Here is a 13151-nt window from a genome sequence, read left to right as displayed (position 1 = left end):
ATGCAACTTTGCAGAACAATTTATGGCTGCGTGACCACATAAACACAGTCAAGCAAGAGAAATATCATCTTGAAACCGGAGCTTAAATCTTAATTTGATTTACGACATCAATACAAGTTTACTGCTTCGTCTGATATATTCGAATCAATTAAGAGCCTTTCCTTATTTAAATGATGTTCTGATTAGTAACATGATCGTGATATGTTTAATGATTAGTATATATTTTCCAAATAATACATTTAGCAAGGGCGGCCATGACCACTTTAAAACTGATATTGTTCTTCTCCAGAATTAAAGCGGTTTAACATAGTTAACAACAGTTGAACAATTCATCGCTGGCCGGTATAAAATAATTTGAAAATTAAGCAACGATGAATTTAAATATCGAGTTCATGTTTATCATATTATACTTTATTCTCGTTATTGATCCGCAAATAAGTCATCGCTGCCGTAACACCTGCAAACTCAATAAACAATATTAATAGCACACCCCACAGATCGTGATAAAACGTTTTGCCAATCCGAAACGGGTTCTGCCCAGCGCGACGTTACCATTTTTAGAGTTTTATATTTGGAAACAATTTAAGTAAATGCGACTCATGTCTTTGCTATAGATTGCCAACTTTACAAAGCCCAACATCATTGAAATGGTGCCTTGTTAGGATTTTTAATAGCGTTTTAATCGTCATGTCTACACTTGTGTTTTGAAATTTATATTGATAAGCGGAGGCATGTGTAAAACACAAATGCAAATTAAAAGCTGCGTTCTTGCTAGGCAATGTTTTATCGAAAAACAAATCGTCTATAATTGGTTTATCAAAATTCGTAAGAAAAGAAAACATACTGTATGTTTAAAATATTACTTGGCTTTATTGTTGTATCAATAACTCATATTATAATCATACTTATTATGCAATGTGGCAGAAAATATGACTTTCTAGAATATATATGTTGTCAATGAAAGCGCTCACAGGTTATCGAATAACCAAATAATATGATAAACATTTGTATTTTTGGGAAACACGAAAGAAACTATGTCTAATAAGGCTTTTCCTTTCTCATGGTAAAGTAGAAGTTTCTTGATTAAATGTCAGAAAAGTGAGCCGATCAAGAGACTAGCCTTGCCACAACAAAAGCGAAAGTGGGCATTGTTTAAGTAAAATTGATGAAAATTACTACAAAGAGTACATTGGACGTAACGATTTGATTATAAAGATGATATCAATGATATTACTAGATATTGTACATATTTCGGAAAAGCTATGTTAAAAAGTCATCAAAGTGGCATATATGCACGATTGTTCCAACACCCTCATCATCATTCCATCTTCGATAGAGTTTTTGCTAAGTGTTTGGACCTTCGGAATACTTTGAACCTGTAGCTGGATATTTTCTTCTACTTAGAATAAGTACACGTAAAAATGGATTACGCAAATTGGTATATTTACAAAACCACGTTTAGTATATCATCCCTCTGAGCTATTTTACTTATACGGCATCTTTCTATAACTTGTCCTCTCAACAATACGCATAACTTCATCTATTATGAAGTATGTTTATTCCATTATCAAAACCCATTATCTCGCAGGAACTCTTTTTCTACATCCTCTGTGATAGTGTTTGTACGATTGAATACAAACACTGCTGAAGATTTCAAGATTGTTTTACCAGGGGAGGTTGAATTATTTTTCTTTAAACAAGTTGGAATCAGTTATATCGTACACCATTTTAATGCGTTAACATGCTATAATTGTATAGTTAATAAACTAAACAAATGAAAGTATACACTTTAAAACAATAAAATATAGTTTTCACATTTCATAAAACTATACATCAAACGCAAAGAAGTTTTCTTAAGGCAGCACATTACTTATTTGATTAAATTCGTTTGCTGACATCGTTCGAAATTGCAACACCGGCGGGATATCAACGAAAGCTGTAGCTGTACAGAAAGAACAACAAAACATTGATCTTGCCCGCAAGCACCACATGAAATTACGTGGTGGTTCCTAAAACACAATCGGTCATGAATCGTTAATAGCAGCTTCTCGAGGAAATCGTGTGGCATGGTTCAACATTGGTCTTTACTGTCCATGGAGCTAAAATACATTTCATACATAGACGATATGTGTTGTGTCAAAGTATAATTGAAACAAAGAATATAAATAGTAACATAAAACACAACTGTTTCACTAGTACGCATACTTATATTAAAACCCTCTTCATGTATAATACATTTCGACTAACAATACTGTGTTTAGGTATTCGTAAAGATTTTCGTATTTTCCATAAAACCAAAGCCCTAACAACAGCAATGTAACTGAAAGGAAAAAGTATAATCAATCACTCAACTGTCACAACACAAACAACTCATCTTGGAATGTTTGTGCAGGTAAGTGACTTGAGGGCAACTAACAAAGCATATGTATTTGTAAGATGGCATATAAATGATCCTGCTATTTATACCAAACATATATACACGAACTAAGAATGATATTTAAACATAGTGTTTATGTTGAGTTTGTACTCGTAATACTTGGATGAATTGTGTATCTTAATTTGAAGCTTTATAACAACAAAAAGCAAACAACAATAGCATGTTGTATCTTTGAAACAATCTTCTCGATTAGGATTTCATAATAGTATGTGTATTAATCAAAAACAAAACGTTCTTTCAGGCCTATTTGTTGCACACAAGTAGGCCTGATACCCAATTGTGTGGAATACAGTGGAATGTAGTCGCAGACAGCCGTCACATAGATACTTCGACTAGATGTTATCAACGGAATAAAGTTAGGCTTTTTGATGTATTAATTCCACAGCTTCACGTATTCCTTGTCCGTCAATTATACTTAGTTGTGCGCTTGCATTCACTGCTGGAATCATGATGACGATAATGATCGATTATAAAGGAGATACAAATAAATGAAACCAGGAAACCTTTAGAAGCACATTTATAATAGCATATGCTAAACACCATGCGTACTTGAACAGCTAGGAAAGAAAAAGTTTACTGTTCAACATGATATACTTACAAAACTACATAGCATATCACTTAAGATGGATCAAGATTAGCAGACTTGCATACCGTGAAATTTTCTAGGGGACATACGTCTGTCATACACGATATCACATCATTTGTTGAACTGTCTGCGCCGATACAGCGCGTGATAAAGTCCTTAGGAATTCGTCGCATCACAGTAGTCGGTTATATTCACTGTCAGAAACACTATGTGATTACTTTTGTCTAGATAAAATTATTGTTCTTAATCATCGCAATGACATAGTTTAAATGGATTTAGTAACCGGATTCAGGACACTCCTCTAGAGGAAATTGCATTACGAAAAAAGTAAAATAAAGATTTACATACTGCTTTATCAGTATAATGTTGCCCGTGTTTTGTCAACGTCCGCTCCAAGCAATTTCTACTTACATGAATGGTAAATAACATCGTAGAACAAAACATATAGCATATGAAAGTATATTTTAAAATAGTCTCAGTTATTACAATGTTGCGTATCTGGGTGAGACATAAGGCACCCGCTGTAAAAGAGTTGCTGTTAATGCTACTGTATAATGATATACAACTATGCAATTTCAAAATATGCACGCAGGCACAATTAACCTGGTGCCCGTATTTGTAAGTAAGTAATTGCTTAATATGTTGATGTTAGCAAGTGAAGTGGTATCAATATAAAAAATTGTTGAATCACACCAACACGGTATAACTCAGTTCTTTACTGCATGTACGATCGCATCGAGTCTTATTGAATTTTTAGGTTTGGTGTGCACCCCTTTATGCATTGGGACCATGAAAGCGTATGTTTGAGAAGCACACTTGGTTCAATAATCAACCATACAGCAGCATATCGCTTAACTCCTCGATGGGTAGGGTAGGCATTAAGGATATAAGCATACTTTTAAAGTTTCAGTTGAGCTTCAGTCGTGCTGTTTATATAAGCCGATGTCGACACATTAAATTAGACACAGTGTATGTATCCCTCTTTGTTTGTCGAGCCTCACATGTTCTAGTTTCCGATTCCGGACAATCATGGTGTCGTAAATGATGAGTAATCTCACAATACTGTGTTATCTCATATCGAGTGATTTGAATGGCGTCGATATTGATATCAATGTTAATGCATAATTTAAACTAACAGCGTATCAGAAGAGAATAATACACATTCACTTTCGGATATTTGCAAAACAAATATAAAATTATGTGATTGATTTCCAACGAAGTCTGAAAAGTGTTGGTCATTTACCACCTTACCAATTAATCCATTAGTTATGTTTTTTTCATAATGAATCAGCAATATAACCCTTTAAGGTTGAATGACAGTCGTGTTATTAAAGAAATGTATCACGTGGGTTAACATTAATGGTTAACAAAATCTGTAAAACAATCGTAATGCATGTGTAATTAACAGAGGCGCACACATGTGCAATTGTGATCGTTGCCTATAATTATGTATTTATAATTACAATTACAAGTGTTTCCATTTGCTTAGGTAGCACTTGCACAAAATCAAAATTTAACCTTTGCACTTAAATTATATGTGTTGTTCGTATGCGCGAAAAACTCTAAAATATTGCCACTGTTGTGGATACAGATGGTCTTGTTATATGAGTTGGATCATAATATATGAACATATTACAATTCATGCAAGTTTTTAATATTCCGCCCGACAGAAATATATAAGACGTAAAAAGAACAGTCACTGGTGATGACACCTGTTTGTTCATATGGATTTGCTGGACGTGTCATTTAAACTTGTTTACTCATATACCAGGGATATCTATTGTAGAATATGTGCCAACAAGTTCAGCTTCTTTCTTATAAAAACCATGTGAAAGCCCCCAATGTTTTATCTTGACAGTTGAAATGCACTTATCCCAGAATTATTAAAAGTATTAGTTGAGGTATCATAGGTGTGCGTTTGAAGTGATGGTTTCATACATGTGATGTTAGAATTGACCTTAAACATGTTTAAACAAAACAATTCTTCAAAATGACCGTTTCAGGACGGTAATGCAATTGTTTAGCACATACCGTTGCTGTTTTTGTGCATTTTATGTATCGTTTAGTACATCTACATTATAGCAAATACATATTTTGGAGTTTCAGTATGTCTGTACTACCACGCATCTATGCGTAATGCTATTTGACAATGAAAAAGCATACGATGACCCAAAGAAGTGCAAACCAAAGAACTATGATCTGATGTCGTAATCCCTTATATGTCAAAACTGCCAAATGTATAAACCGAATGCAATACAGATTCAAAACACACATGTCTTTCTTTAATTTATTCCAAATAGTAAGATTAATACCGTTTATTAAACAATATTATGCAAACACAAATATAGTATGTATTGCATTTCAACATTTAAATTTACACAAACATTTAACATTTTTTAGAAATAAAATACTACAACTAATTTTCTTAAATCAGCATCCGTAACACAATGTGATAACTTTAAGATTCCGGCGCGAAACGCGCGCGCATTAATCAACATAACAATATTTGTACGCAACTGATTCAATATTGCATATATACTGTAAGATACAATTGCATAATACGTGAAATGAAAACCACAGTGTAGATGATTGTCACACCTAATGCAAATCGTCAATAATTAGGCAAGACCATACTGGGGCATTTGGTTTAGTTAACATATATGGTATGCCAATTAAATATGTTCAACCGAATGTGAAGTTGGCTCGTTGGATTGAAAAGTATGTGTTATTTAAGTACACGTTGATTTATTAATAAACACCCTCAATCAAGCTTTCAGCGATTCGAATCAACTGGAATACACGATGAATCTATAAGGAATATACCAGTATACTTACTTTTTACTTTAAATGAGTTAAATGCATCCAATATGTTGTTATATTTACGCGGGAGTATTCTTAATATGTATGTGTATCACTAATTGCTTTTCAATAAAACAGAAACATATTACATTCATATTTGTTAGGTCGTTAATAAAAAAAAAACATGTTTTAAAATAATGCAACATATCAGGAATGAAAATAATATATTGACATAAGATAATTCGATGTCATGAATGCAAACAATTTAGTTTGAATCGTTTTGAACTCTACATAAAATAATTTATATCATTGCTGACAAAAAACAATATTAAAATAGAACAACATTGAACACATTACCTGGATAATACTATCGGAAAAAACGCCATGATGTCCATACGTTTCATTACGTACTTCCAGTTATAAACAGGGACACATTGTATGGTGTAATTATTTATGTCATCATTTATGAAGAACACAAAACGCGGGCATTTTCAACACATGATCATCTATCAACAGACTTAGATCCATCAACCGTCCTTGTGTACTCATTGAGTCATCACAAACTCCAGAGTTTAAGGAAGTAAAAAGTGGAGTATTTATGTCGGAACTATTTGCTGTAAAATTGCACATGTTCCCGAAATGTTTATGGTGAATGTATGTTTACATAGATGCACTTATGCATTTATACTGATAAGTGTTTCGATAATGCCGTCTTACTGAAGCAAGGACGCCCAAAACAGTACTGTCAACTGTAAAAATCATTATAGCAGAACACTCATTCCAATTGCAAATTATATATATTTACACGCCTCTTTGTCCGCAGTTGGCTTTAATTTTAACCAGACAGCATATATCCATGCAAGATGGCTCGCGTGTCTTACACTTTTCCTAATGGTGCGTGTGTCGTTCTTGTATTTATTGTATTTACTTCGCATGCATGCATCTTCAAATTGGACCTTTATTTAACATTTGATGGATATTTATTCGGTTCGTTGAAGTGCAGTACGGTTATTTAGGTATGCTTTGTTTAAAGGGGTCTTTTCACGTTTAGGTAAATTGACAAAATTACCAAAGTTGTTTGAGATTCGCAAATTTTCGATTTAGTTATGATATTTGTGAGGAAACAGTAATACTGAACCATTACAATGCTCTAAAATAGCCAGTATGTGCATCTTTTGACGATTTAAAAACCTGAAACTTACAAAGCGTGCCAATGCAAAACAATTAAATAATTTAGAGAGTTCAGTTGTTGTCGTTCTATTTTGTGAAACTACAAGAATTACTTATATAATGTATAAAAAAACATCCTTTGTTGTATAGGCACGAATGGTCGAGTGGTCTTAGTGGTAGCCTTTATACTCCAGGACTCCAGGGGTCAGTTGTTCAAGTAGGTTGAGGGTTACTTTTTGTTTCTTTATTTAATTTTATTCTTGATGTTTTACTGGAGCTTTTTGGATCCAATGTGTGCACTTATCAATATAACGCATTTAATGACAAACTTCAATATATGCCAAACTCTGTTAAAAGGCCCCTTAAATAAATTTATACGATAATCAGTTACTATTATTGTTGTCGTGCTTCTTTTCGCTATCTGGGACAGATTTGTTAATATCCTTTGTGAACTTCTATGTATATATGTTTATTTTATCCAAGGTTTTGATGTATTCAGTTGACCCCGAGATACTGCGATGTGAAAGATGCCAATTGTGCTAATTGGTTTTGTCAGTGGACCAATACATATAACATAACCTTGTCACTCTTGAGTGTGCCTTGTTATCTTTATAGAATGTAACTTCGTTCGGATTTGTGCATGTACTGGCAATGCATTATTCGGTGTAAAATTATAATTAAGATTGTTTCGTTATTTTCGAAGCAAATAACGTGCTTTAAATATCAGTTTATTAATCGACCATTACTTACAAAACGTTAAGGGCAGTTTGAACGTCCCTTCTGGAGTTACATTATGCCCATGTGTTTGATTGTATTTACAGATGCTCTTTCGTCGACATATACAGAACCTTCATATAATTTATTTCGTGAATTGATACACGGTTAAATTGTACCTATTTTCTATGTTACACTCATGAACCATTTGAGTTTTTGAAAGAAACATACGTAACGACAATGGTTAGATAAAAAAAGTATTGTGTTATTAATTATAAACCATGCATTCCTAACGATACGCGTAAAATACATGTGCGATCAGCGCTACATGATTTGAGATAATGAAGATAGTGGATTATGTATGCCGTAAATTGCAGTTAGGATCATGCAGACTGCTATTGTTCGATTAAAATTGGTGTTTTCCTTTTCTCACGACATAAAACACCAATCTAACTGACTCCCTAAGCGAAATAAACGTAATACTGTTCACTTTTCAATTCTTTATTACACATATACTGTTAGAAAACTTAACAACATGGTATATAAAGTTGTGATGATGTCTAGCCAATCTAGCATATCGTCCGAATCCGTTAAATAACATATGGAATGTTAGTATCACAAGCATCTGAGCATATTCGTATATATTTAATTCGACCCTATATTTTAAGATAAAAAAGTACACGAAACGATAAATAAACAAATCGTTGTTAACTGGCTTACTTTTATATATTCGAACTACAACGAGACTTTACATTGTATGGATGTGCCCCTACAGTTTCGAATGTCAAAACAATTGACAAATATTCGCTTGATGCCAAATTTGCATATTTATTTGATGTGTTATAATTGGCGAAAGGGATCACTCAAATTCATCGCAAACAAGTGTTGTTCCTTTTTCGCAGTAGAAAATTGGGGATCTAGTTTACATTCTGCCACAAAATAGAATTGCCATGTGTTTAGGTTTTGTTATTTATAATTACAAAAATGTGTTTTCTCGCAAAACTGTTATGTTTATTTCTTTTTTAATAAAAATTAAAAGTTTACTCTTGTCATGTTCGGTTCATTTTTACATGAACGAACAAGCGGCAGATACAACGATCAGTTCTAATTCGAGCTGAGATGCTCGATGCCATATAGGTGTTACCTAAAAGGCGAACGTAAATAAGCATAAATACCAGCTAATCGCTGAAATCTTAGCATTGCCAATATTGTTTGGTTAAGTGATGTTTAGGATCACCAGTGGTAAGTTACAGTTCGCACAAAAGGGACACCCAGATTTTGTATATATTGACGTAGGTTGTTCACCGAATTAGGAAACGAAACTATACATTGATTAATATTTTGAGCTATTATTATTCTATAAAATTGCTATAAATGCATAGTGATATTAAATTATACTGTGGTAATTTAATACGTTCGCGTCGTTTTATTTCCCTGATGTTACATAAACTAAAACACACCCTGTATGAGGAGATTTTGATATGACATGTGTTGCAAGTGTTATGAACAACATGCAATAAATCATTTCAATGCCATAACAATAGAGACTTTTCTGATTATGCTTGCATTAGGTCTGAAGCAAGGTACTTGACGGAAGTAGTTATCTATAGTTTACATGTGGTTGTGTTATACCGATCAAGCTTGTTAATTCAAACGGAAAATAGCAATATAAAAAGGCGTTATTTTTATAAAATATAAAAAAACGCCTATTATATGACGGATATTTCACAAATAAACTATAGTAAGTGTTATCATGCTAGAAATAACAAGGATTTTAGTTATAGGTTTATGCTAAAGATAAAACAATATCACGTTGATTGTATAAGGTATATTGTGCGCTGAATGGTACATGAATGTGAGCTAAATTTGTTGGACTAGTGTTTACAGTCACCGGAACAAAATCACAAATTTGAATCACGATATTGGAGTGTCTAACTAAAACAGTCGGATAAAGGGTAATAAAAAGAGACAAAGTCTGTATCGTTAAGCATTCCGTGTAAAAGTATCAACCATTCTGGCCAATGAATCGAGGATCGCATGAAGGTGTATTGTATGTAGAAACATAAACAGCTGAATTTTGAAGACATGTTGATTTGAATAATGATAGGAATCTTGCAATTATTCACATATGATTTACCAAACGACGTATTGTTTAGTGTACAGTTTATCCACGTTCTGGATTTAGACTTATTTACTGTAGAATACTGAGTGCGGGGCTCTATTTCATTGATAGTTGAATATCATATAAAATATATCTACTTAAAAACGGTACTCACTTTTTACGATGTAAATACAGTTGATATCGTGCATTACAAAACACTTATAATCATTAGATAATCATAAGGTAAGAGGGAAACCCGTACAATCAGAAAAATTCAGGGCGTACCTGGTATCATTGAATGATATGTTATGAAACTTTTCATATTATATATTTCAAACAAAACCCCTTGTCCTGAAGTAAATGATAACCATTTCCCTAAACTTTTCATGTGCAAGTTTCATCCCAACACAGGTCTAAACATAATCATAATCAGCACATCTTGCATTATTGTTTTCGATTAGCATAATATATATCATCATATATACGGACAATTAATAAATATATAAGTATAAAGAGAATACTAGGTCGGTGCCGAATAAAGCAAAGTTTATTTTGCGAGGCTTAGAAATCTGAACCACGAGCTTTATTCGGCACCGACCTAGTAATCGATTTATCCCATCAATTTTCTTAGTCGTAAATTATTTCTTTTAAAATAGAATAGGAAAATCGAACTAGACGGAAAAACCCAAAGATATTTTAAGCAAACATTGTTTCATTATTTTAATCGTGTCGAGCCTAATACATTACAAAAATATCAGTAACTAACTTGTTTTTCTGTTTATCATACCTCTACGTCCCCGATTTTTAAGAAATAATAAAAATAAGACACTTAACAACTGCATCTTTAGCGTGAAACAACATGCATTGTGTCGTATGACGTGTGTAATAATGACGTCACGAGTACGCGCACTTAATATGTGTAAATAATGTTTATTTGCTTTTTGAGTTGCATTATGTGTTAAAAATATATTACATCTTGGTATCAAATTGTTTGTTTTGTTGAATCTGATTCGATTTTACTAAAAATGATAACTTTATAGTTGATTCCGAGTAATATGAACATTCTTCGCCGCGCGTGATAGCTATATTTCAGCACTGCTGAAATAGAGGCAAATTTATTCCACATTGGTTTATTTCGACAATGCACGTCTGATGATGGTATAAAAAGATGTTCTTAAACAATGTTTAATTTAAATATGAGGTTGAATTATACTTTTTAATGCGTTTAAAGACTGTACATATGACAGTTGCTAAAGCAAGAGTGTATATCCATTAAAGGGTGCATGGCAACAAAAAAACAGTGAAACAACGGAAATACCATCTGGAAACCAGATCGTAAATCATAACACGATTTACGACATCAATACAAGTGTACTGATTTCTTCAAAACAATAAAGTGTATATCGTTAATCTAATAAGGTTTTGAATAGTAATGTAAATGTAATATGTTTAATGATGGAACACCAGTTGCAGCATTCATCGCTAGGCCAGTATACAACAACCCGCATATTAAGAAACGGTGTCTTAAAGTATAGAGTCCATGTTCACCCTCACTACCTTATTCGCGCTATTGCTCCACAATATGTCAATACTGTCTTAACACTGGAGACCTCTAAAACATATATTCTATTATTATCACATCCCACAGAGCATGATACCAATCTTTGCTAATCCGAAACGGGTAATGCCCAGCGAGACGTTACCATTTTTAGAAGTTTTATTATGAAACAAGTTGAGCAGATGCGACTCATGTATTTGATGTAGATTATTATCTTTACATAGCCTCACATAATTGAAATTGCAAATGCAAATTAAGTTTAAGCTGAGTTCTGGTCAGCCTTTGTAATTTCGAAAAACAAATTGTGTATATTTGGTTTATCAAAATTCGTTTGAAATGGAAACACATTATACGCTGTATCTATTTAAATATATATCTAAATGACATTTAACTTGTTTTTTATTCGCTCGCATTCATGCAAATAGTGGCTGTATGTTAGAATCGTATATTTAGTTAACATTAAAAGCTTAACAGACGTTCAAGTATGGTGTTCCTGTGTTCTGGTTTCTATTCGCGATAATATCACATGTTATAATGTCCTAAGATACATTACACTTGTCGCATTATTGGTATATGACTGTTTTACTCCAAATGGTAACGTCATGAATAGTAATGATATTGTTTTTCAGTCTGTCTGTGAAAATAGCACGTTAAACACCAATAGCTATAGTATAGCCTTTATTCATCAAACATACTGTTTTATTACTGTCAGCTATTTTTAATCCAGCATCAAATAATACATTTATAATCAACAACACTCATCTTCTCCAGTGGTAAAAATCGAAGAGATAACATTGTGTTATTTCATGACTTAAACAAAAACAACATCACGTAGAATACTCAGCAAATTTAACAACTAATTAACTCTTAATTGTGTTATAATACAAGCATTATACTAGTAATGTTCTTAAAAATGGGACTTAATGCCTAACAACTTTACACTTTACACTTTGCTCAGAAATAAATACACGTACTTGTATGTGTCATGGATTTTACAACATATACTATATTGTATCTGTAACGCTCGGTACCTACTTGGTTTTATTTTTTTATCGAAAGCACATATTATAATAATACTTTTGAGACAAATGGCATTTGTTAAAACGAAACATTCTAAGTCCAATGAACGACGGCATATTTAGGCCGATAACATACATAATGTGATTTGAATGGCGTAAATAATACTTCATAGTTTTAATATGTTTTCCAAATGAAAGCGCGCAGAGGTTATCGAACATCCAAAAAATATGATATATTCATATATTTGGTTTGAGGAAAACACGAAAGAAAGCTTGTTTAATATGTTTTTCTCTTCAGATGGTTAAGCAAAAGTGTCTTTGCTAAATGTGTTACTGAATATTTTAATGTCCATAGCATGGTGGTTTCTAAACAATATAGCAAACATTGCTTTAGTAAGACACGCACATCACAACAGTTAGTTATTAACCTTCACAGATAATGAGGTGTCAGGCTGACGTTCACTGACAAAACCGTTACCAATTCATACCGCTAACTTATATATACCGTCTTGCTGAGTTACGAACTGAATACATCAAGCAAAGTATATAAGGACTAAGTCAAATGGACTCATCTTTTTCGTCCGTAAGGCTGTATTGTTTTTTAGCAAAACTTGTTTGCCATACAAATAAATACATAAGCGTTCATGTTTTTGAAAGAACAACGTGAAAAATGCAAATGCCCAAAGGCATACTATCATCACAAATTTGTATGACATGCCTTTTATGTACGGAATTATTATCTCAATGGACACAATAGCTGCAACTTA

Source organism: Dreissena polymorpha, chromosome 6, assembly GCF_020536995.1.
Source record: "Dreissena polymorpha isolate Duluth1 chromosome 6, UMN_Dpol_1.0, whole genome shotgun sequence".
Classification (NCBI taxonomy): domain Eukaryota; kingdom Metazoa; phylum Mollusca; class Bivalvia; order Myida; family Dreissenidae; genus Dreissena; species Dreissena polymorpha.
The sequence above is the reverse complement of the archived record's forward strand: the minus strand, read 5'-3'. Positions refer to the sequence as shown.